The following is a 26,587-nucleotide window of genomic DNA, read 5'->3' on the forward strand; positions in this document are numbered from 1 at the left end:
TGTTTAGTGCTTCCTTCAGGAGCTCTTGTAGAGCAGGCTTGGTGGTGACAAAATCTCTCAGCATTTGCTTATCTGTAAAGGATTTTATTTCTCCTTCACTTATGAAACTTAGTTTGGCTGGATATGAAATTCTGGGTTGAAAATTCTTTTCCTTAAGAATGTTGAATATTGGCCCCCACTCTCTTCTGGCTTGTAGAGTTTCTGCGGAGAGATCTGCTGTTAGTCTGATGGGCTTCCCTTTGTGGGTAACGTGACCTTTCTCTCTGGCTGCCCTTAACATTTTTTGCTTCTTTTCAACTTTGGCGAATCTGACAATTATGTGTCTTGGAGTTGCTCTTCTTGAGGAGTATCTTTGTTGCATTCTCTGTATTTCCTGAATTTGAATGTTGGCCTGCCTTGTTAGGTTGGGGAAGCTCTCCTGGATAATATCCTGCAGAGTGTTTTCCAATTTGGTTCCATTCTCCCTGTCACTTTCAGGTAAACCAATCAGATGTAGATGTGGTCTTTTCACATAGTCCCATATTTCTTGGAGGCTTTGTTCATTTCTTTTTACTCTTTTTTCTCTAAACTTCCCTTCTCGTTTCATTTCATTCATTTGATCTTCAATCACTGATACTCTTTCTTCCAGTTGATCGAGTCGGTTGCTGAAGCTTGTGCATTTGTCACGTAGTTCTTGTGTCAAGGTTTTCATCTCTATCAGGTTGTTTAAGGACTTCTCTACATTGATTATTCTAGTTAGCCATTTGTCAAATATTTTTTCAAGGTTTTTAGTTTCTTTGCACTGGGTTCGTAATTCCTCCTTTAGCTTGGAGAAGTTTGATTGTCTGAAGGCTTCTTCTCTTGACTTGTCAAAGTCATTCTCCGTCCAGCTTTTTTCCATTGCTGGCAAGGAGCTGCGTTCCTTTGGAGGGGGAGAGGCACTCTGATTTTTAGAATTTCCAGCTTTTCTGCACTGCTCTGTCCCCATCTTTGTGGTTTTATCTACCTTTGGTCTTTGCTTATGGTGACATACAGATGGGATTTTGGTGTGGATGTCCTTTCTGTTTTTTTCCTTCTACTGTCAGGACCCTCAGCTGCAGGTCTGTTGGAGGTTGCTCGAAGTCAACTCCAGACACTGTTTGCCTTGGTATCAGCAATGGAGGCTGCAGAAAAGTGAATATTACTGAACAGCAAATGTTGCTGTCTGATCGTTCTTCTGGAAGCTTCATCTCAGAGGTGTACCCAGCCGTGTGAAGTGTGAGGTGTCAGTCTGCCCCTAGTTGGGGATGTCTCCCAGTTAGGCTACTCGGGGGTCAGGGACCCACTTGAGCAGACAGTCTGTCCATTCTCAGATCTCAAACTCCATGCTGAGAGAACCACTGCTCTCTTCAAAGCTGTCAGACAGGGGCATTTACATCTGCAGAGGTTTCTCAAGCCTCTTATTTTTAATTTGTATGTTCCTTTAAAAAAAGATGACACATTTCTACCATCAAGAATGTGTTTTATCCCACAAACAAACACATTCATTTCTTCAGTTGCCAATGTCAATATCTAAAGTGTTAATTTAGCCAGGTGCAGTGGCTCACACGTGTAATCCCAGCACTTTGGGAGGCTGAGAAGGGCGGATGACCTGAGGTTAGGAGTTCAAGACCCGTCTGGCCAACATGGCAAAACCTTGTCTCTACTAAAAGTACAAAAATTAGCCTGGCGTGGTGGTACATGCCTGTAGTCTCAGCTACTTGGGAGGCTGAAGCAGGAGAATCGCTTGAACCTGGGAGGTGGAGGTTGCAGTGAGCCAAGATCATGCCACTGCACTCCAGCCTGGGTGACAGAGCAAGACTCCATCTCAAAAAAAAAAAAAAAAAAAAAAAAAAAAGTGTTAATTAGTTTTGGGGTTTTATTATAGAAACAAGATTGGGGAAAGTCCAAATACATGAACATGATCATTTACTTTTAGTAAAAAACACGAAGTGATTTGCCTCAGTATCACCTGTGTAAACAGGACCCTAAATCATAAGCTTGATAATTGTTCTTTCCTATCATAGCATCTGCCGGTTTGTGTGTGTAACTATGTAAACATTCATTAATGAATCTTTAATGCTTTTATAGAATCAAGCCAGGATTTTCAAAGTAACTAAAATAGTGTTGCAAAGAAATGGATTAAATTAGGGGAACTGTGTGAGAGTCTCTCACATTTTATCTTTCAACATTAGATTAATCACAAGGACAAAAATACTATCTTACTGAGCTAAAAAAATTATTTGATTAGTGTTCTCTTAATGATGACTCCAGTTCACTTTTTATGTGTAAATCAAGCCCCAGGGTGCTCAGAAGATATTAATTGGCAGTGAGAATAATCATTCCTTTGGGTTCAATTTACTTGCTGCTGAAATTCTCCCTGAGGTATTGGGGAGAATCAAGAAATTCTGTTTCTATATTCATCACCAAGTGGTACAAGTGGAAAACAATGACAGAGAGAAGACTTACTGTCCTGTAGTGAATGGTTTTTCCCTGTTCCATTATTTATGTCTCAGATGTAAATGTAGATTAACTTGCACTAGGTTTTAGTCTTTCTTGGGTTCAAATAGCATGTACTCAGGCATTAGAAGAGTTCCCATAATCTCTGAGTGCCAAACTCAAGGATTTTCCCAACCGAGACCCATTTGCTGATCTCATCTACAATTTGGCCAAAGATTCAAATCCTTCCATGGTGATACCCATTACTGAATACTGCATGTGCCAGAGGTCGTGCGGTGGGCCCTGTATGCATTATCTCACATACTGAATACTGCATGTGCCAGAGGTCGTGCCCTGTATTCATTATCTCACATAGTCTTCACAGAAGTGTGAATTTTCACAGATGAGGAAATTGAGGCTCACGAGTTAAGTAATTTGCCCTGTGCCAGGTGGCTTGTAAAGAACAGACTTGAAATTAAACCCAGATTTATGAAACTTCAAAGTACACGTTTGATTAAGATGTTTATCTTCATGGCTGGAGAAAACTCAATTTAACTAGATACTAGTTTAGGTACTTCAGCCAGGACCACATTAAGGAAACCTCAAATCATTAAATATTAGCAACATGAGAAAATAAGATTTGCTCCATTAGGGTCAAATGAAAGCTATAGATAATTAACGATGATTTGGTGTCTGCCTTGCTTTCTAGGTTTTCATTTGTGTATTTAGAGTTTCCCTTCTTCACACAATTTTGGAGGCCAACTTACTAGACGGACAGCATTTTTCAGTTATTTTCATCACTCTTCTGAGTCCTGGTCAACAACCTCCTTTGGAAATACTAACAATGGTGGAGCATGGGGGCATTTCACTTACGTGAACAAATGACTCCTAGATAATGGAATGTTGCAGCTTTAAAATAATGAGAAAGGCCTGTTAGCCTGTCCAATCTTCTAAATCAGCTTAAAGAGAAATAGAAAAAAAAGTGCCTTTGTTCTCAGTGTGAATATGTTTGATCTACGTTACGAGAGGTTCATGTTCAGTTAGATAACCTGAAAGCAAGTCTTAGGTGTTGTGTCAGCAAACCCTGTGAGGCTCTTCTATATAGAAGACGAGACTTACCTGCAACCAGAGCAGGCGTGTTAATGTGGAGGATTCCAGCACCAACCTTTGGTTTCTTAGCAAAACTTTAGTAGAAAACAATCCATGATGCTGTGGTAGAATCACAATCAGCAACACCTCCAAGTTGTAGAGCTCTGCATGGAAACTGGATGTACCCATGTTTAAGAGCCATACGAAAGGACTGAAACACAGAGAGTAACATCTCCTATGTGAAATTAAAGTTCTTTTCTTGAGTAGGCATCCTGAGTCACATGATACAGGTTTCAGGAATCAGAAATAATTCTTTGCAGAAAATCAGTGATTTGAATTGTTTATTGATAAGACTGAAGCAACGGAAAGATAAGCAAATATAGAGCTAACAAATTGACCAAGATAGTTAAATATGTATTGTATGATATGTATTTACAAATACAAATATGTATTTGTATACAGATATAATACAAATATGTTTTATATAATAATATGTATTGATTAAGTCTAGATGCTATCATACTTAGCTGTGAATGGTAATCTTGAGCATGCTTAAGGAATATACTCAGAGCAGTGTTTCCTATCCCTACATATCCCCAGTTTGCCATTTAAATAGGCTCTGAAAGTGTCACATCATAGTTGGCTGGTTTGCTCAGCTAGGTTTCTACTAGAGAGCCAGGATGAGGTAAGCATAACACAAAAACCAAGAAAAGCAAATGAGAGAAGCCAGCACATATGCAATAAGAAGTGGCCGGTCTGCTGGAGGGTTGAACAGGGTGAAGAGGGAGATGCACTACAGTGCATTCTGCCAAGTCCTCTGATGTATCACGGACTAGATGAAGTGGAGAACCCCTTGGCTACCTCAACTTCCAATGTAGTTGACTTAATTCAGTGATTATCATCAATGGTTTAGAATACTTATCTCAGTTAAATACCTATTGTTTGAAACCTATCACTTAACTATCCTAGGTCCTGGAACTACAGACAAACTACCTTAGGGTCTCCAGAGTAGCTTTATGGTGAAGGTTCTTACCCTCATATAGAGATACACTTTACATCCAACCAAGCTTCACTGAAAGCTGGGAATCTCCTAAGAGTCTTATGAAAACTTGTGCACGAATGTGTAAATTTATGCAATGTTGTGAGAAAGAATTTCCTAGGAGATAGATTATAGATTTCACCGGCTTCTAAACAACTTTATGATTATAATAAGCTTAAAAACCACATTATGTAGAATTTTGTCACACATAATCCAGAAAGTTAATGAAAACAAAGAACCAGGGAAGGCCCCTAACTTACTGGACTACTGGAGTTATAAATTCAGAAGAAATATCTACTGTTTGTTTACGAATATAATTTTTAGTCTTTAGTCTCAGACAATGCAGTGAGGTACATAGTACCCCTGCATCAAGATGAAATTTAGAAAAATTTCACATAAATAGTATTTGATTTCTAGCCCTGTCAGTCCCTAAAAGCAGCCACCTTAAGTTGGCGGCTTCGTCTCTAATCAAGCACCAGTTTTACATCTTCTATGAGTCAATATGCCTGCTGAGATTCAGAAGCACTGCGTGATTCATTCTGCATAAAATCATTTGGTTTTTGCTCGCTGTAGATAATTGGTTCTTGGCACCAGAACTTAAACTATTTAGAGTCCAAGTCTGTTAAAGTGACATTGAGATTTAGCTTAAACAAACAGAATCGAAGTCAAAGATGTGTTTTCTTAATGCTCTTGCTTGTACCTGTTAAAATCAAATTTTAAGATGCCGGCAAGCATTTATGCTAGAAATGGAAGTGAGACGCTCTGCATTCTAATCCAATGATGCATTAGATTTGGTCCGCCCAGGGAGAAGAGAGAAGACTGACAGCAGGGGCAAGAGTGTTCCCTCTTTGGGGAGGCTTAAGAAAGGGTGAGATGTCCTGTGGGCTAATGACACATGGTGCACAGTCCCACCAGTCACACTTTAGACATGAAGATGTCAAAGACCCCGTGAAAATTAAGACTTCTAATTTGAGAGGTAACATATTAAGCACCTACCCTGTAGCACTGTAGCATATTTTACTACAGAAGTAACCTAATAAAGAACTCTAGCAAACTCTGGGAGTATAGGACCTCAGACAGCAGCTATATGCCACTGGAGGGCAGAAGGAGAAGTGAAAATATATTCAACTGAGAAGTGAGTGTAAAAACGACTGTAATGACTAATATTTATTAAATATATAATATATGACAGGCATTGCTCTAAATTTTGAAAGATAAATTAATACATGTAAAAGACATGCCATTGTTTGGTATATGTACATGCTCAATATGTTAATTATTATTATTAAATTACTATTTTTATTAGGAGAAATCTAGGCAGTCCTTATTGCCTTGTCCTGGGTCCTGAAACTGAAGACCATCAACCCCAGGGTCTTTAGATTTACAGCAAAGGTTCTCACCCTCAGATTCAGGTGCCCTTTAAGTCCAACTAAGAATTTTGAAATTAAATATAATATTTATTGAGGTTTCAGATTCAATAATGGTGAACAATTTGGATTAATCCATCTTCTAAAAGCAATGTATGTAAGTTTATATCACAAACAAACATCAGTATCTTAAAGTACGTATTAATTTGAAGAGTTTAAAAGGCAAGAACCCCCAGGCTAGTTGATTTTTGGATGGAGGGTTGTAGCTGAGAGATGAGGAGTCTATTGGAGCACCACAGCTGCACGTGCCCTGAATTCATTTGCTGCAGCAGCAAAGGTGGGATCTGACTCCTTGGCTGTGCAGGGAAGAGCAGAAGCCAAGGCCCAGGGCTCACCAAAGATGGAGGGACTGAAACCCCTCAGGGTGAGGGCAAACCAGATCTAAAGCAATCCCCATCTGCACTACCAATGCCAGAGGACTCTGGATGAGGCTGTGTTGGGGCCGAGCAAAGCAGAAAAAAAAGAAAAAAAGTTGGAAAGTTTCTAAGAGATTGTGTGACTTCAGAACTCTGCCCTTTTGCAAGTTTCATAAACCAGTAATAAGACTGTTTAATGAGGTTGACAGACAACAACAAAAACAAGATATATCAAGGATATCAGATATAAATAACATGTTAGTCGAGAGGGTAGTAAAAAAATATATGTGTTCTTATGTACTTGCATTGTCTTGGAGAAGGGTGAAGATCTGGATGAATTTTGAATTTGGATTAATTAAGCATACCATAATTTCTAGGATAAGCACTCAAATAATAGAAACGGGGTGAAACTTCCAGACCAGTGAAAGTAAAAATTGCATAATAAAACATTTTATGCAAGCCAAAAAAGGCAAGAAAGAACAGTTAAAGAAACACTGAACCACTGAACAGATGGAACAAATTAAAAATATGAAATAGAATGGCAAAATAAATGACTTTGTAATGAATTATATGTAAACAGAATGTTAAGTGAAAACACTCTTATTTTCAGATGGTATTTAAAAACAAAGCATAGCATGATAAAATATAGCAATATGCTGTTTACGAGACAATTTTACACAGATATATTCAGGAAGGCTGAATGTAAGAATAGAGAAAAGGATGAACAACATAAACCCTAAAAATGAGTTAGTGATGCCAAACTTAAAAACCCAAAGGACATTCCTCCTGATGAAGAGGTTCATTTCATAAGGATAAAATTTCCATTTACCATTAAGATGCAATAATTTTTAATTTATAAGGACCAAGTAACATAGCCTCAAAATATAATTAAAAAATTGACAGCTAAAATAAGAAGTGATGAGTCTATAATTACGGGAAGTAATTAAAGCACACATCTGCAGGTACCACACAACACAGGCAGACAAAAGACTACTAAGTTAGAAAAGATTTGAACAGCGTTATTAATATACTGACTTCACAGATATGTGCTAAACATTGCACGTATCAACTTCTTTGTGTTTAGAGACTTTCCACACAGCTGGGTTCTAACACTCTTTTCAGAACGCTGGCTAGGGAACTTTCCTAACACTCAAGAGTGGATATTTTATATAAAGTAAGCATATATAGTTTGCGTATGGTCATAGGACACATAAAAAATAATAGTATCTACTCACTTGTTCCATCTACCTCAGGCCCTGCTCAGATGCCCTAAGGGCTGAGGACAGCAATATCTCAGAGCACCTTTAACTCATTCATGGGCTGCCCGTTTGCACAACACAGTTGGAAAACTATGGCTTAGAGCATTCTCAGAGGCTGTGAGTGTGGGGGAGTTCTGGACTTTATGCCACAGTATAGTCACAGGTTACCAAAACTTCATGTCCTGTGTTTCATTTGGAAAACCTTGAAATGCGTCTCTGAGCTACAGTCTTTCTTTATACCCCTCCCTTTGTGGTAACAAGACTCCAACATGATCCGCAGTGATGCCCCCTCCTCAGGTTCACTCTGCTATGTCGTCTCCTCCCACAATGACTAGGCTGACCTGTGTCACCAGTAAGATGTTGCAGTCATGTCAAAGTGTGACTTCTGAGGCATTGCACTGTCCGCCTTGTTCTCTTTGGGATCGCTCACCTGGGGAAGCCAGCCACCGTGTTGTGAGGATACTTTAGCATCTCCTGGAGAGGTTCACATGGTGAAGATCCAAGGCCTCCCACCAGCAGCCAGCACCAGCTGACTAACTTGCCAGCCACAGAGATGAGCCATCCTGGAAGAAGATCCCAATTCCAGTTCAGTTTTCAGATGACTGCAACCCCAGCTGATATCCTGACTGCAGCATCATGGGAAACCCTGAGCCAGAAGCCTGAGCCAGAACCACCAAGCTAAGACAACCCCAAATTCCTTATCCACAGAAATAGCGAGATGACATTTTTATTGTGTTAAGCCCCTAAATGTTGAGGTAGTGAAACCACATCCCAAAGAGTTAAAGACACCAATTACTACCATAAAGTCTTTTACTTTTCTGGGCTAAATTCACCATCTTATCGGTTACAGTTTGTGGTGCCCCAAAACAATGACAATAGCAACATCAAAGATGACTGATCATAGATCACCATAACAGATACAATCATAGAAAACATTTTGATACATTGCAAGAATTACCAAAATGTCACACCAAGACATGAAGTGAACACATACTGTTGGAAAAATGGAGCCAATAGACTTGCTTGATGCAGGGTTGCCAGAAACCTTCCATTTGTAAAACAACTTGTGAAGTGCAGTAAAGCAAAGCACACAAAACAAGATATGCCTGTAGCTGGCATCATATCGTATGTAGCCTTTTCCAATTTCTTTGTTTCACTTAGTAACATGCACTTAAATTTCCTTCATGATTTTTCATGGCTTGTTTGTTCATTTCTTTTGAGTGCTGAATAGTAGTGCCTTGTCTGAAAGTATCACTGCTTATTCATTCATTGACCTATAATATCTTGGTTGCTTCCAAGTTTTGGTAATTGTGAATACAACTACAATATAGACATAAGTTTTCCACTCCCTTGGGTGAATACCAAGGAGCATAAGTCTGCAGGATGGCAGATAAGAAAAGAAACAACTTGCTCAAAAGTGGAAATTCCCTCTGCTTGTGAGACAGCAAAACTGGCTGCAATCATTGGAACCAATATGGCCAAGCAGAGTTTGCACAGAAGGAGCTTGCTGCTGTCACAGCCCAAATTCCCACAGCATGTTTCATGCTAACTCCCCCCGAATTTACTCCTGGGTCCCGTGAGGTAGCATGAAGAGATAACTGCACATGCCTGAGGACTGTCCAGACTTATCCTTTCCTTCCATGAATCACCTACTAATCCCAGAATCCACCCCCTAAACCTTTTCTAATCAAGTTGCTGCCTTAAAGGCAGCAGAGGAAGACAGGTTTGAGCAGGAGTCCTGTCTCTCTGTTAGTGAACTTGCAATAAAAACCTTTATTTTCTGCAAAATCCGGTGTCATAGGCAATACTATGGCTCCTAATGCATAGCCCAGGAAGTCCCTTTTCTCAGTAACAGTAATTTGTTACACATCAATAGTGAATGAATTTATCTCTTTAGTGGAACGTAACATCTTTCTAGCTACTCACCACATTTCAAGAGCTGAGAAAGTGGGCTCAAAACTACACCACAAAGTTCAGAAGTTTTATTGTTGTTGTTTTTTCTCACATTTCTTATGGGCAGGGGCAAAAATGTTCCAGATGGGTTCTTGGAGATGATGGCAGGTGGAGCCTTGGTGTGGAGGGTGGTCTGAGACCCACTGTGTTTCTCAGGTGAAGTGATTGCTGCAATAACCATGCGTCTATGTTGCCACAGCAATGGGCAAGTTGGGTTACTAAGTTGGAAATAAGAATGTCCAGTTATGTCTGATGTAGGTAGAGGAGAAGGCTGGAAAATCCCTGCAGAGACTTCTGGGGTATGGGGACTATGTGGGTGGGAGGAGCAAAAGATCTAAGCATAAGTTCAGTCTGTGACTTAAGGGGCACTGAGAGGCCAAAGCAGAAAGCCTGACCGTTTGTACAGTCTGTGGACAGAAGGTGAGCATGGAAGTAAGAGATCAAATGAAGATCCAGAATCAAGATGATAGAAGAGCAGAGTAAGGAGCCAAGAACGAGGGCAGATGAAAAGCACAAAGGGTGGGGACACTTTTGGTGCACAGGGGCTGGGCCTGAGACTCATGTTTACAGGGCATGAGCAGAGACTCTCAGATACTCCGGGAGGCCTGGACTACTTCCATTTTTTGAGGCTCTTAATAAATTATGAAAACCAGGAAAAGACCAAATAATGATATATTTTAAATGTGTATGTTTAACAAACGAACGTTTTGACAGAAGTAAATACAATGTGTGTGATATTTACAAGATGATTATAGATTTTATTTATTTACATCTAAATCTGAATCCCCTAGTGACTGTAAGGAGTGTGCCAAATGATTTCCAGGCCTCGCTCTACCAGGCAAGTCTTGGTTTCTGGCTGTGTGATGTTGGGCTGGGCTGACCTAATGTAAAGGTAAGAGATCGAAGTCTGGGGGATCAAGGCACGAGTCTGGGGGAAGAAGGCAATAGAGGGAAGCATGGAGGATGGAAAGCAATGAAACAAATGCTATTCGCAGTGCTCCTGGGCAACTCAGACCCCCGATCACTTAGGAAAAGCGGATCCACTTTTCCCACAGAGTCCAATTTCACCCCAGTCCGACTTCATACTTAGCTACTGTGTTACCTTAGAAATGTAACTCACTCTTTCTCCATCTATTGTTTTTCTCATTATAAAATGGGATATGTTTTAAATCCAAGAAGAAATCTACAAATATCAGTAAATAGTCATGTGGAAACTTTCAAATTGTGTCCACTCACTTGGCAATTTATAATTAAGCATAACGAAAGTCATAGCTAAGCATAATAAAAAATCATCTCCGCCCTATAAGGAATGGGTTCTGTTCTACTTCAAAATCAACAGGAAACACTTTAATCGTTTTACTGAAATCATGATTTTGCTCAGTTTACATTGGAGACAATAAGGTCTCTGCATTATTCTTGCAGTGTAGGTAAAGTATTGGCTGCTTCTGAAGGAAGAGTACAAATGAGGCTCCACATGTGGCCTAGACCCACTGTTGTGAACAGGAAGGCATTTCCTATTTCACATAGGACCAGCCCGCCTTGGCAGTGACAGCTACCTCACTGGGCTCTCAGGGGGAAATGCCCTGTTCTCTAAGGTCTTTTACAAAGTGCTGTCAATGTTCAATAGCAATGGCCATGAACTTTAAAACTATGCAATGCAATATAAATGCCACATGAATAAAATAACGTAAAACTCTTTACCAATAGTTATTGAATCCCTACCTTTTCTCCAAGAAGTTTTTGCAAGAGCATTTTAGAATGGATGTGATCAGGAGAATAAACATTTGTTGATTTACATCACAAACCCTTTAAACACACATTCTACTTTTGACGTGATCGATAGAGTTTCATTGGAATGTGTGTCGTAATAAACACACACACGTCTGCTTAGTTATTTCTGGCCCTTTCAATAGTAGTGACTGTCAGAATATCTCATTGCTCGACACTGAAGACTCAACATCCTAAAACTGGTGGTTGGAAACCTTTCTGAAGCAGCTTCTGCCCCTCCTGCCCCAACAGTTTGTCCTGGTGGTGGTGATAGGTGGACGCTTCTCTTTCTTACTGGTCCCATGCTTAGTTCAAAGGTCTTCTGCATTTTACCTGCATTTTGCCACATGCAATTATAATACCATCAGTCTACATCATGCCTTAAGGTTGACAGATCAGAAACCACTTGTTACCTTTCCTGATCATGGTATTTCTTGGCTCATCTAATCTTTCATAATGTAATTTCTGAAAAGTAGTTTTACATTATTATGTAAATTTTACAGTGGAATACACAGATATAAATACTCTTCTTGCAGTCTAATCGTCTGAGGTGGATGACAGCACATCTTTGTCTCTGAAGGCGTAATGCAATTGGATATCTCTTGGTAAATTCCAAGTTCTGTGTGAGCCTAAGAGCTCACTGAAGTTCATAATTAACTAATACCAGGGCGATTGCTAGTGAGCTCACAGAAATGCAAAGTAGTTTGAAAAGTTTGATGACTCTACAGATATACATTGTCCAGGAAGTGACATCACCCAACAGAAAAACGATGATAATGGCTGTTAGTGTCACTTTCAGTCACTTATACAAGGCAGTGAATCTCTTTTTTTTTTTTTTTTTGAGAAGAAGTCTCACTCTGTCACCCAGGCTGGAGTGCAGTGGTGCGATCTCGGCTCACTGCAAGCTCCGCCTCCCGGGTTCATGCTATTCTCCTGCCTCAACCTCCCAAGTAACTGGGACTACAGGTGCCCTCCACCACGCCCAGCTAATTTTTTGTATTTTTAGTAGAGACAGGGTTTCATTGTGTTAGCCAGGATGGTCTCGATCTCCTGACCTGGTGATCCACCTGTCTTGGCCTCCCAAAGTGCTGGGATTACAGGAGTGAGGCACCACGCCCGGCCAAGGCAGTGAATCTCTCTCTGAGTCTCAGATAACTCTCTCGGCATTGTCTATCTGTGTGAGAGAGAAAGGAGGTTCACGAGGGGTTCCTAGTTCAGAGGGTTCTTCTGATGGTAAATAGGGAGATGTTTGTTAGGCCCTCAGCACAATGCTTGACAGAGAGCTAGCACTAGGCCCTCATCAGTCATGACAACTATTTTATCCGCAATAAGAATGATTGAGCCAAAATCTTTCTTTGTAATTTGCACCAATCCGTTTGTGCCTGCCCTTTGGAACTCCATATGGTTTGTTTAATCTTTCTTCCACCTGCTGCCTCTTGAGATCTGTCCCCTGCACTTTGCATTGTGTCCAGTGAGGGGACATTTTGCCCTCCCCTCCCTAGAATATTAGGTAGTTACCAGGATAGGTAATGCTGCCAGTGTTTTCCACTGGTGTGTACCAAGCACCTACAAGAGTACTACAATATAAGTACTCAATCAATGTTGGTTAATATCACTGGAATAAATGAAGGAGTGAATGAAGACTTAGGGTGAAAGCCTATACATTTGGAAGATTTGCCAAGAAGCTGAGAGATGCCAGTAATGAAGAAGGGTGATACATCAAGAAGGAAAAAGGCTTAATTCTGAGATTTTCACCTGATGGGCCCTGAGATATTGGAGGCATGAGAGAATAAGCAGCAATGTCTAAAAAGGGAGAACAGTAAGCTCAGAGAGAAAAGGTTTACTCTGGGCCCTAGCAGTGGAAGAAAAAGGCCACATGAAAGACCAGGATGTAGGGGAGGTTGTTTACCATGGACTTGGAGGCCCAAAACTCTGGGGTAGTGCCCAGGCACTAGTATTTTTTTATATCTCCCAAGTGACTCCAAGGTACAGCCAAGGTTGAGAACCAGTGACTTTAAAGAGCGAGTGTGATGAACCACAGACTTCACCTTGGCCATCCCACCACATCGAAGGAGACCCCTAAGCTCTCATGGCCATCGTCATGCACTCAGATATAACAACACAAAATGTAACAATAACAAACACCTTAGCTACCATCATGAAAACCAACCTAAGACAATGACACAAAAAACCCACTAAACGTATGTTCACACATCTTTCTGTGCATCGTCCCCGTAAAATCTGGGATTCAGACACAAACCTCCACAGTTCCCTGGGGATTCCCAGGGAGGACCAGCCCCTACCTCCAGGCCAGATTGCGGTTAGGGCCCTTTCTATGTGCTTCCATTGCTCCTTGTGTATCCCCTGTGAGAACTCTTGTCACATCTAAAAGAAACAATTTCTCATTTCATATCCAACTTCTCAACTAACTGTGACCTCCATGAAGGCAAGGACTCTGTTTTGCTTGTTCACTGCCATGTGCCCAGGATTTAGCAAATGCCTGGCACAGAGAAGAAACTTGATGTATGTTAAATTAATGAAGAGGTGAATGAAGAAGTGGATGAAAGGCCTCATTTGTCACTGTCTGTTATTAGAAGTGCCCTGTCAGGGTCAGAGGCACCAGGCAGCCAAGGATCCCAGCCCCCCAGGGATAGAAATAACCACAGCCATCAGTTGTGGGTTTCCATGAAGCGCTTTGTGTATCTCTCTTGAGGGCATGATGTCACTTCAATAGTAAACGTGAGCCTGCCTTGAAGGCGGGATGAATCTGACTCAGTTCTGTGTCCCCAAAATACCTATGCATTATGCATTTATGCATAGTGGATAATCCGAAAAATAGCCATTGAACGAATAGATGAATGGTGCTCCTTGTAGAAGTATATTCACGCCTCATAATCTAAAGGAACTCATGAAGAAACCCCAAAGTAGAAATCTCTAAAGGTAGAATTTCAGGCACTGTACACCACGGTACACCTGGCAGAGAGACTGTGGAGGGCAAAGGAGACTTTCTGAGGGTCTTAGAGTCACTCATTTGTTTATTTAAAAACTATATATCTGCTGGGTATGGTGGCTCCTAGTGTAATCCCAGCACTTTTGGAGGCTGAGGTGGGGAGATCACTTGAGGTCAGGAGTTCGAGACCAGCATGGCAAAACCTCATCTCTACTAAAACTACGAAAAGTAGCTGGGTGTGGTGGCACATGCCTGTAATCCCAGCTACTCAGGAGGTTGAGGCATGAGAATTGCTTAAACTTGGGGGACAGAGGTTGCAGGGAGCCAAGACTGTGCCGCTGTACTTGAGCCTGGGCAACAGGGTGAGATTCTGTCTAAAAAAAAAAAAAATATATATATATATGGGCCCTGCTATGTGCCAGGCACTGCTCCAAGAACTTGGCCTATGCCAATGAACAAGGCAAGATGCCTGCCCTTCTGAAACTTATGTTGTAGGGGAGACAACAGCAGTGGTTATAATAAATAAACTGTAGAGTGTGCTTGAAGGGTAAAAATTCTCTGGAGAAAATAGAAGCAGAGCTGATGAGGGGCTCAGGAGTGCAGGGGATGGGGTGATGTCAATGGATGGCCATTCATTGGTGAGGTTAGCCACACGGTGACTGCAGACTGTGTCCATGAGGACAAGGACACTTTGTAGCTGAATTTGCTCCAGGAAGGCTGTGTGTACTTAAAAAAAAGAAAAAAGTTTGAATCTACAAAACCAAAACATGACTTCCCAAAGTAAAGGGAAAGGCAGATGATAAACAACTTCAAGAAGTTTTAATGAGCTCTGCTTACAAACACTTGAAGAAGTAGAGCAGAACAGAAAGACAGTAATTTGATTTGATGAATTCCTGCTGTAAACTTTAATGTGTGTTTTGGGTAATTCGAGATGCCTTCATAATAAGTGATATTCATTGCCACTGAATGAATGATTTGAAAATGGACCATTGTCAGCAACGTAAGTTGTGTTTGGGAAGAGCCAAGGTTGGTTGTCAGGCTTTGGGCCTGCTGCTTATGTTAACATTATGAAGAGCAAAGCCACCTGTAAATGAAGAAGATAATATTTAGGGGCTGTGTTCTAACCAGATGGACGTTGGAAGAAGGTTTGGAACAAATGTATGCAGTAGAAAAGGTTGAGATCCTATAGGGTTTGTCTTCAGTTGTAAATAAAAGGAATTGCACTGAACTGCTAGATCAAGACATTCTCTGGTATGAGAATTGTGTTGTTATTCCTGCAGGTGTGATTGTACAGCAAATACCAGTGTCCAAGGAATCACATTACCTCAACTATCTTAGTGAGCTCCACATCTCCAGAGAGGCAAGCTCATTTCTCTGGTGTGGTGGCTTTTTTGTTAAATGGCTTCAATTCTTGCAGTTGTAGCCACCTATAATCTTAATTATTCTCACTGACTTTTCCTAGACTCAAGGAAGGTGAACCCAAGCAAAGATTAGTTTGATGAGGGTGTCAAGTGTAACAGAACCTTCTTCATTTACTCCTATCTGAGATAATGACTAGAATAAAATTATGGAGCTTTTCATTCAAAGTCAATGAAAAGACCTTCTAGACATTTGGATAAAATACAAATAAAAATGCTATGTAGTAACTGCACATATCAAAGAAATGGGTGTACTCAGATGAAAGCTCTGGCTTCATAAATGATTTTTTGCTTTTCTTAAATATATACCAAATAAGACATAACAAGAAATGAGCTTAATTCTGTAAATAAATAAGTTACTGTTTAGTACTACTTATGCATATTAAGGGTATTTAAAAATATGCAAATTATAAACATACTCTTTTGAAAACCATCAGAAAAATATAGGTAAGCAAAAGTAAGAAAATATTCGTAATATTATCACTGAGAGCAGAACACTATTCCATTTTGGTGTATATTTTTTCTAGACTCTTTTCAAAAGTCTGATCTTAATTTACATATTACTTTATAACGATGATAACCATAAAACAAATGGTCAATTATCTCCTTCATGTGTGTATCATAAGGCTTTTTATCGTATAATAGGCACTTCTGAAAGACACTACACTTAAAAACTGAAAATAGATAAATGAAAATGACCACAAAACAGAGGGCTAGTGTTTGACAAAATTTTTAGAAGGAAACACAAGATAAAATCTTTGTGACATTGGATTAGGCAAAGTATTCTTAAATGGAACACACAAAATATCATTCACCAAATGAAACAAAAGCATAGACTTCCTCAAAATTAAGAATTTTGCAAAATACATGTCTGGCAAAGACTTTTTGTCCAAAATATACCTTAGAAAAGTCACTCAAGTAGAAGACAAACAATTCCCCTACCTGCAACAAAAACTGGACAAAATATATGAAGAGATGCTTCACAAAAGAGGAGATGTGAGTAGTTGCTGTGATGTTTAACTTTATGTGTCAACATGACTAAGTCACAGGGTGCCCAGACATTTGGTCAAACCCCATTCTGGGTGTGTCAGTGAAGGTGTTTCTGGATGAGATTCACATTTGAATCAGCAGCTGAGTAAAACTGCCCCCCTAATGTCCATGCGCCTCGTCTGATCCACCAAAGACCTGAATAAGAGGAAGTTTTGCCTGACTGAAGGCTGAGCTGGGACACTGGCCTTCTCCTGACAAACATAGCCATTAAGCACATAAAATATTAGTCATCAAAGAAATGCAGGTTAAAACCACAAAGAGTTGCCACTATACAATTGGTAGAATGACCAAAGTAAAAAAAAAAAAAGAAAAAGCTGACTATACCAAGTGCTAGAGAGGATGTGAAGCAACTGAAACTCTCCTGCACTGCTATTGGTGTGTTAAATGGTACAACCACTTTAGCAAGCAATTTGGCAGTATCTTATGAAAGTTAAATACACACTAATATAACCAAGCAAAATCATTTGGAGAGAAGTGAAGATACATGTTCACAAAAAGACATGTACATGAGTATTCATCATCATTAGTAATAGCCAAAAGGAAAATAATCATATTTTTATCAACTGGCAAATGATAAATTGTGGAATATGCATGCAACAAAGGAACAAGATATTAAACACGGTAACATGAATAAATTTTTAAAAATGTTGCTGGCCAGGCGCAGTGGCTCGTGCCTGTAATCCTAGCACTTTGGCAGGCTGAGGTGGGTGGATCACTTGAGAGCAGGAGTTTGAGACCAGCCTGACCAACATGGTGAAACCCCACCTCCACTAAAAATACAAAATTAGCTGGGTGTGGTGGTGCACACCTGTAATCCCAGCTACTTGGGAGGCTAAGGCAGGAGAATCACTTGAACTTGACAGGTGGAGGTTGCAGTGAGCCGAGATTGCACCATTGCACTCTAGCCTGGGCAACAAGAGTAAAACTCCATCTTAATAATAATAAAAATTTTAAAATTGTGCTAAGTGGAACAAATCAAACACAAAAGATTATATTGTATGATTGCGTTTATATGAAACACTAGACAAAGTAGGTCAAAGAGTGATTGAGGGCATTAGACATGGAAGGGGATGGTGGTTAAATGACTGTATACAAGCTGTGCACTTTAAAAAGATGAATTTTATTGTATATAAGGTAAGCCTGAATCAGCTGGAAAGAAGTGGCAGCAGATACATGAAAATTACCACAAAGGAAAGAGCTACTTTTCGAATGCCTTGACTATGCAGAATCAAAGGGAGGTTTTGTCATCTTTTTCCATTAGTGTCAGTGTCACCCCTGATAGATATGACTTTCAGAAGACACTGCTTTGCTTTGATCAGTAATTTTTGTCTTTTGGATTCACAGAGATAAGATTCTATGGAGCACTCAAGTCTTTCCCACAAAACCTGAACCTTGTCTATTTTCAATATCGGTGAGGTGAAAACCACCAAATAAAGGGGAGACGAAGTGCAATGAACATTGCAAAATCAAAGGTATTCATAACAACGAGCTACAGTGCATTCAAATCAGCAATTGTCTGATAGCTGAAGACCTTATGGGCTGTTCTTTGCCTCAGAGATGTGACAATTGCTGCTTATATAACGGTCACAGATACGCAATTTAATTTAACATTTTTGGAGTCTTTACAAAGCACTAGACCTTTTGCTAGGTCTTGGGGTTCAAAGATTGGGAGACATAGAATATGAGTCCGCAGATGATCTAATGAAGAAACAAGCACTCCAGAAAATATTTACAGTTTCAAGAGTGGTAATAAGGGGGCTTTATATAGAATGCAATGACAAGGGCAGTCATAGGAGTAATTAATTCTACCTAGAAATTTCAATGATGGCCTCACAAGTATGACATTTGAGCTGGAGTTTTTCAAGTGAGCAGGAAGGAAGAGAATTCCATACAGGGGGAACACCAGGACCAAAAGAATGGTGGTGAAAACATGCATAGGAGATCCAGTCTATAGGGAACATTCAGTAAGGATGTCAGGTGAAAAAGACAATGGTAAGATACAAGGCTGGCAAGGGTCACACAGAGAAGAGCCACGCTTAGTGGTTTTTATTTTATTCTGCTTGAATGGAGAGCTAAAATGCAACTTTAGGCATAATGTAGTAGCTGCCTTGGAGCCGTGCCTGGCTCCCACTTACTACCAAAGCACTCTTCCTCCAACTGGTACACATGTTGGCTGCTAGAGGCTCACAAATGCTTCTCTTCTTGGGATAATTGCCCTCAGTTGATAGGAGTCACTTTGCCTGGGAAGTTACTCCTCTTTCCCCACTAATATCTTGGGCAATCCACAGCCCATGATGGATTTATCCGAGGATACAAAGTCCAGCCCCTATACCCTCATGGGAAACCATTGTGTTGTGGTTTTGGTTGAGAGTCCTCCCTCTGCAGATTGGGTGAAGGCTAGACATCCCCCAACAGCACATCCTTTCCTCTTTTCTATCTCTTCACTTCTTCCCTTGCAGGTTTTTCTTGAGAGGACCCCTTCAGAAAATCACAAATACCCCTATTCCTGTCTCTTTTCTATCCTCTTCATTCCTTTCCTTGCAGGTTTTTCTTGAGAGCACCCCTCAGAAAATCACAAGTACCCCTATTCCTGTCTTAGATTCTGTTTCTAGAGAACATGACTCATGACACTAGGGAATAAGGTGATCAGATTTGTGTTTCAGAAGATCTCAAGGTAGTTGAAGTCGGACAGATTTTAGAAATGGAGAAGGTGCAAGGACAACAGATTTCAGAGAGAATGAGGGCCTGGATGGGAGCATCAACAATACAGGGACAGGGAGAGGGAGAGGTGACTCCATTATCTCTTGGGTCAGAGGGTATGTGAAGGAGAGAGAAAACTCTAGGATAACCCTGAAGTTTTGAGGGCACTTGAATGGGCAATGTCATCTACCAAACTACACAATGAACAAGAGGAAACACATCCGGGAGGCAAGATACAGGCAGAGTTGACCTTGATATATCCTGAGACATCTAATGGGGCGTCTAGCAGATAATATCCAGTAAATAGTTTGAAATAAGATTCCAGAGCCCAGATAACAGGGCAGGGATAGAAATGCAGATTTGGGAGCCATGAACATGTAATTGGTCATGGAATCTATAACCATGGATGAGGAAAACTGGGCATGGCCACCCTCCAACGAACTAACCCTTGAGAGGCTGTTGGATGACGGGAAACCAACTGAAGAGATCATTGAAGGGCTCCAAGGGGAAGGGGAGAATCTGGAGAGATAGGTTGTATCCACATAAGAGATACTACACTTGAAGAAGAGAATGATTGCAAATGCTGAGGGCAGCAGAGAGTTGAATGGCTGTGTACTAGGAAAAGGGCAATAGATTTGTCAGTTTGGAGGTTCTAGATGACTTTGACAGAATATGTCCAACTGTAATGAGGATAGAGCTAAATGACATTGGGGTGAGAGGGGAATGGGAGGTGAGACAATCGAGGCCAGATGCTTGCAACAAAAGCCTTTTACCCTATGATTTCCTTCTCCATACTAAATACTTGAAGTTATTTGGATTCCTTCCTTATAGCCCATTTTGTTTAGACCATGGATGTGAATTGTGCATCTGTCAGAAAGAAGAAGCATCTTCCAACTGTGAGGCACAGGCAGTCCAGAAACGTACAAACTGTGATGCAGTAAGAGCTTATCAAGTTAACCAGCCTTGCTGCCCACCCATAACTCTGCAAAGAGCAGCTCAGACAGCCCTTGCGAAGGCCCTTGAAGTTCCTGCCCACCGTGGGCATGCGGATGCCACACTGTGATCCTGGCATCACAGTCAGCCTCCCTTGGGGTGCTGCCCTCCAACTCCAGGAGCTAAAGGTCACAGCCACCCCTGTTCATGAAAAATGCATTTTCCATGGAATCATGTCAACTTGACACTCCTGAAAGAAGGCAAGAACAATGAGAAAGCATTCCGATAAAGCTGTCCTTCCAAACTGCTTTAGCTTTGAGTGCTTTTTGTTTGTTTCTGTCATGTAACCATCTTGCTATTTCTGGTTTTTTCTTTGGTGAGTTTACTCTTTGTTTTTCTCATTTCTGCTCCCACCTCTACAGCATACTGCCTAAGTTTTAATGTTGAATTAAAAGCTCAAAAATGAGCCAGGTACAGCGGCTCACACCTGTAATCCCAGTACTTTGGGAGACCCAAGCAAGTGGATTGCTTGAGCCCAGGAGTTTGGGACTAGCCTGGGCAACATGGCAAAACCCCATCTCTACAAAACTACAAAAAGTTAGCCAGGTGTGGTGGCACACGTTTGTAGTCCTAGCTACTCAGGAGGCCGTGATGGGAGGATTAACTGAGACTGGGAGGTTGAGGCTGCAATGAGTGGTGATCACACCACTGCATTGCAGCCTGGGCAACAGAGTGAGAGAGACCCTGTCTCCAAAAAAAAAAAAAAAAAAAAAAAAAGGCTCTAACTCAGGAGAGAGTTCATGTCAGAAACAGGAGACCAGGATATGCTCTTTGACCTATTAGATCATTTGCTCAACTTCACTGGCCTTGGGGCTTTACTGCTTGCTCCAGGGAGAGCCCTGGTTGCTGCCACATGGCTCAGTCTCCTATCACCTCAGACTTTTTCAGCTTCCCATGGGGATGAGGGCCAAGAAGGGCAAGGTCTTCATCTCTCATGACCTTGCCTGACCAGACAGACTGTGGTAACGTTAATGCCTTCTAGATGCACATCCAGACCCACACTGCAAGGTACAGCATCTAGCTTTTTCAGCAGCTATCTTGAAGCTCAAGGCAACACCACCTAGAAGTGCAGGAGGATCAAAGTTCCTCTGGACAAACTTTGACCAGTAAGAAACAGGAGATGGGAAGAAGTCAGCAGATAAATCGTTCTTCCTTTTGTTCTGCATCAGACAGAGTTGAGTGAGGCCAGGGATTTCTACCCAGCCTGTCTGGAAGACATTCCACCTGCTCATGCCCCAACTGAGTTTATTATAATGTTGTGATCAGCTGGAATTTGCTTTTTCTTCTTTTATTACATCCTTCTTTCCCTTGCTGAAGCTTCCCTGAAAACATATCTTCCAATAAAGCCTTAGTAAATCAACTTTGTTTCAAGCTTTGTTTTCTATGGAACCCAGGCTAAGTCAGAAACTCAAAAGGGAGACTTGTTTATAGAACTTAGAGTTGGAAGGGTTTAAAGACCATCAAGTTCAAACTCCAGAGGAAATTTTCTTTCACATGCTTGGGCATAGCTAACAAACGGATACTCACTTCCTGGAGAGTCCATCCATTCCAACCCAGAGAACCCAGTGTGTGAATATTTCTTTCTTCTACTGGGATAAAGACCTGCTGTTGCTATTTGTGTGTGTGGGGGGGGAGGGGTTGGTGGGGGCGGTTTGTAACTTCCATTCATTAATTCTAGCATTCACTTCTTTTACCTGGGTGTCAGACATTCAAGAACAGCATGATCCCAGGGCCACCCATTTGGAAACGCTAGTCCTGAAAAACGAGACTTAGAAATTATTCTACTTCCTTATCTATGTTTATCCTATTCTAAAAAATAGGCAGTATAACTAAAATAATGTAGTCAACTCTTACCCGGTTAACCAATAGGCAAGTGCTGGTTATATCTTGCCAATTTGCTTCAGCCTCCCTCTCAATGTTCCAAATGAAATTGATTTAAGTTGAATAAAAGGAGGTTGGGCTATTACATAATGGTTCTCTGGAGACTGCACTTCAAGCCTGGCTGCTCACTGAATCACCCAACTCGTACGCTTTCCTGCAGAGACTCCCTGTTCCTCTCCATATTTCCATTCGTATCCTACTTATCTTTATCGTGACACCCACCTCATTGTGTTAGAACTCTTTGTTTCTGTTCATCCCTCTCCCAAAGTAAGAACTGTCTTCTTCATATTTCTCGTCCACTCACAGCCTCTGATTCCCATGATAAAGCCCAGCGTCCTGCACATCGTAGGCCTCAAATGTGTTATACCCAGGTCAATATTCCTATTTCCTATTTCTATTTCTAAGGGGAGAATATAAATGCAGGTGGACTTGCTTCTCTGTCAAATTAGGGTGATTGTTGCTGAACAACTGAGACAAAACACCTGAAAATTGCACAAGTTTTTCTAAGCTGGTAAAATAAAACATGAAGTATAAATATTTTGACATTCCCAGTAGCGTTTTAGGTAAGTGGCTTGAACTAGATTTGTGGGGAACAAAAAAAAGTTACTTCTTACTTATCTTCCTTTTCATCTTAATTCTGTGGCTTTTCTTCATTTTCTTGACAGGAAAGTTCTTTTTTCTCCAGACAGAGCCTTTGATTAACTTCCCAGTGTCCTGAATTCCTAGGGTCCAAACATCTGCATTGTGCTGTAACACATTCCCTGTGCAAATGACGCTCTTTTGGAAATCGCCCAGGCAAAGCAAGCACAGTGAGACTTTTATTTTCAACATTGCTTATTTTGACATGTTTCCCAGAACTAAAGTTTTGACGTATTTCTCATTTTCCCTCTTTTCTTGCAAATACTAAGTGAAGAGGCATGCTTATACATGAAGTGCTTGCCACTAACTTGTTTACAGCTGAGTTTGTGCTTCAATTTTGTTTTCTCTCAGTGGTGATGGATTTGCACCTCTTCATCCACCTCTATCATTCCTCCCTCTTGTAATGTACAAAGTACATTTGTCAAAAGGACAGCTTAAGTCAAGACTCTGGTCTGTGGTCTTGGAATAAAATTTAGGTGCTGACCTCCTCTGAGATATCTTTTACCCGACTGCCGTGAGGACATCCACTTGGTGTGGTTTGAGGAATGTGAGGTTTCCCTGAGAAAAATTCACTCTTCCCCATCCAGAGTCACATTTTGGAAGTGCACGATTCCCACTTCTAAAACCAACAAGTGTCTTACACAAATGCACAAAATTACCTGAGGTTAATTTAGATCATCTCAGCCATTATTACCTCTGTTCCATTTGCTTTATCAAATTGATTAGCCAGTAATGTAGCAGGTCCCTAGGAGAAGATTTGAAGCACCAGGGGCAGGAAATGTCAAGATTCTCTCTCCAGCCTGGTGTCATATTAAAAAAGCCTGACAGAGCACTATAATAGCAGGTTATGACTGTAAAGCAACAGAGGGTAGCCAGATGCAGAAGCTTTGATGGCAAGAACAGGGCTATGAAGGAAAGTTATAGACATTTAGCCTGCTTCACAGTTTTTCCTAGAGTCTGTTCTACCTGAAAACTGTTGCCTCACGAGGTTGCATAAAACCAAACACCAAGAAGTGGGAAATAGTAAGACTTGAGTGTAATATTTATTTCACCTTGAAACTCTAACCTAGCTTGGTTCATTAGATGTGGTGTTAGAGTTGCTTGGGATATAGCTTGGAAACAAAACAAACAACCACACACACACACATTCACATACAACCTGGAAAAGAACACACTCAAATCCTGTATGTACTATGTAATGTCATCTGCAGTGGGTAAACTTATTTACCCTGGAGTTAGCTGGACCAAAGCAATAGCTTCCCATATTTAGATAGATTGTGGCGTGTACTATCTTTCATCCTGTGAATTCATATTGAGCGGAGTTCTGCAAATTTTAATGTGAAGCGATAAAGAGTTTGTAAGAATGCATGCTGGCTCACTCTGTACTCAGTTAGCAGCAAGTTAAAAAGGAGGGTGGGGAAAATGCTTTTCTGAGTCTGACTAATTAACATGGAGTTGTGTTTTGCTGCAGGACCTGTGCATAATCTCAAAATAAGTGGCTGGGGTTGGGTGGGGATAGATATGGTCACCATCCTTCCATCCATGAGAAAAGTCTATAATACAGCTCTGTGTGTGTAAAGGTAGGGGTGGTGGTTGAGGGTGGTGGAGCACATAGCCACCAAATAAAGGCATAATTTAACCATCCATTGAGGTTAATCTGCTCCTCAAGGCAAAACCTTCATGTTCCCTTTGGAATAAAACAGTGGACACTGTGGACAGACAGCAATGGGAAGAATCAAGTGTGGAAAGTCTCTAGCCAAGCTTTTACTTTGTGTGTAGGTGGCAAGAAGACTTTCCATAGTATCTCTGTCTACTGTTTAGGATTGTTCTAAAGAGTTATGACATAATTGCAGAGATGACTGCAATCAATGTTCATTAGTGGCACATGTTAAAAGGGTTAAAACTGGGAAGTACATGCCTTAGGAATTGACGGGACTACTGTGGCTTCTTCACTGTCATCATTATTATCATCATCAGCATTATCGTCATCATTATCATCATTGACAGCAACAATATATTATTATGACACTTAAGACACTGTGATAGTCACTAAGATACAAACACATAATAAAAGTTTTAATATCCCACTAAAAAGGAATATACCAATAGGAACATATTAGAGGCAATTTGCTAAAATGGATACGGAAATAAAACACATATACATATAAAATATGCATGCATGTGTATGCATAGTTTCACATATGTATATATGTGTTTTTTTCATTTCTTAAATCTTGGAATTGTTCTCAGGATTAAATGAGTAATTCGGTTGAAGTACTTTGTACTGTTTTCTTCTATAAGCATCATTGAAGAAACTGGGGCCATTTAATCTGGAGAAGAGAGTGAATAGGGGGCTGTCCCTTTCAAATGGCACCTCCTGCAGGACACTGTGCTTTTTTGGGGGGTAACTGACATGTATCCTGGGCCATCAAAAGGGAGGCAAACAGCAGGGCAGTTTGGATGAGGCTGAGTCACGTCTCAGGGCCTGTCGGGGGACACCTGCCATGCAAAAACCTCCATTGGTGGAAGGCTCTTTGCTGGAGGGAAAAGAAGTAGCTCCTCCTCATGGGTGATGTGGAGGGAGGCTCAGCAATGGCAATGGTAGCTGTCAAGCATCAGCTCCACTCTCCTATAGCCAGAGTCAGCCCCTCCCCGTGCTCAGGTGATGCTCAAAACTGTCTTCACTTCTTTAAGAATAGACATACAGACCAGTGGATCAGATTAGAAGACCAAGAAAAGGACTCTCATGTATAAAGTCAATTGATTTCAGACAAAGCTGTCAAAGTAATTCAATTGGGAATGAATTTCAAACCACAGTGCTGGAAAAATGGAATATACATATTTCAGGAAATATGAGAGAGAACCTCAACCCTTTTCTCATACCAAATAGAAAAATTAAACAGATTGCAGACCTACTTGTATAAGCTAACACTATAAAACATCTTTCAGGAAAAAAAGGAGAACATGAAGTCTTTGTTACTTTAGGTTAGGTAAAGTTTTCCTAGAGAGGTCACAAAAATTCTGTACCACAAAAGAAAAAAAAAAAAAAAAAAACAAGCTGGGCGCGGTGGCTCACGCCTGTAATCCCAACACTCTGGGAGGCCAAGGCAGGTGGATTACAAGGTCAGGAGATGAGACCATCCTGGCTAACATGGTGAAACCCCATCTCTACTAAAAATACAAAAAATTAGCCAGGCGTGGTGGCGGTGCCTGTAGTCCCAGCTACTTGGGAAGCTGAGGCAGGAGAATGGCAGGAACCCGGGAGGTGGAGGTTGCAGTGAGCTGAGATCGCACCACTGCATCCAGCCTGTGAGAAAGAGCGAGACTCCGTCTCAAAAAACAAACAAACAAACAAAAAATGATATATTGAACTTTGTAAATTTAAAAACTCTTCCTCTTCAAAAGACGTTAAGAAAATGAAAAGGCAAGTTCCAGAAGGGTGAAAATATTCTCAATGCATATACCTGACAACCCTTATGGGTCAATAATAATAATTTGAATAATCCAATTAAAATGGGCAAAATATATCAATAGACACTTTACAGAAAAAAAAAAAGGCACATGAAGAGATGCTCGGCATCATTAATCAAGATGAAAATGCAAATTAAAACCACAATGAGATATATAAAC

The sequence above is a fragment of the Rhinopithecus bieti genome, unplaced genomic scaffold (genome assembly GCF_001698545.2).
Source record: "Rhinopithecus bieti isolate Rb0 unplaced genomic scaffold, ASM169854v2 scaffold_28016, whole genome shotgun sequence".
NCBI lineage: Eukaryota > Metazoa > Chordata > Mammalia > Primates > Cercopithecidae > Rhinopithecus > Rhinopithecus bieti.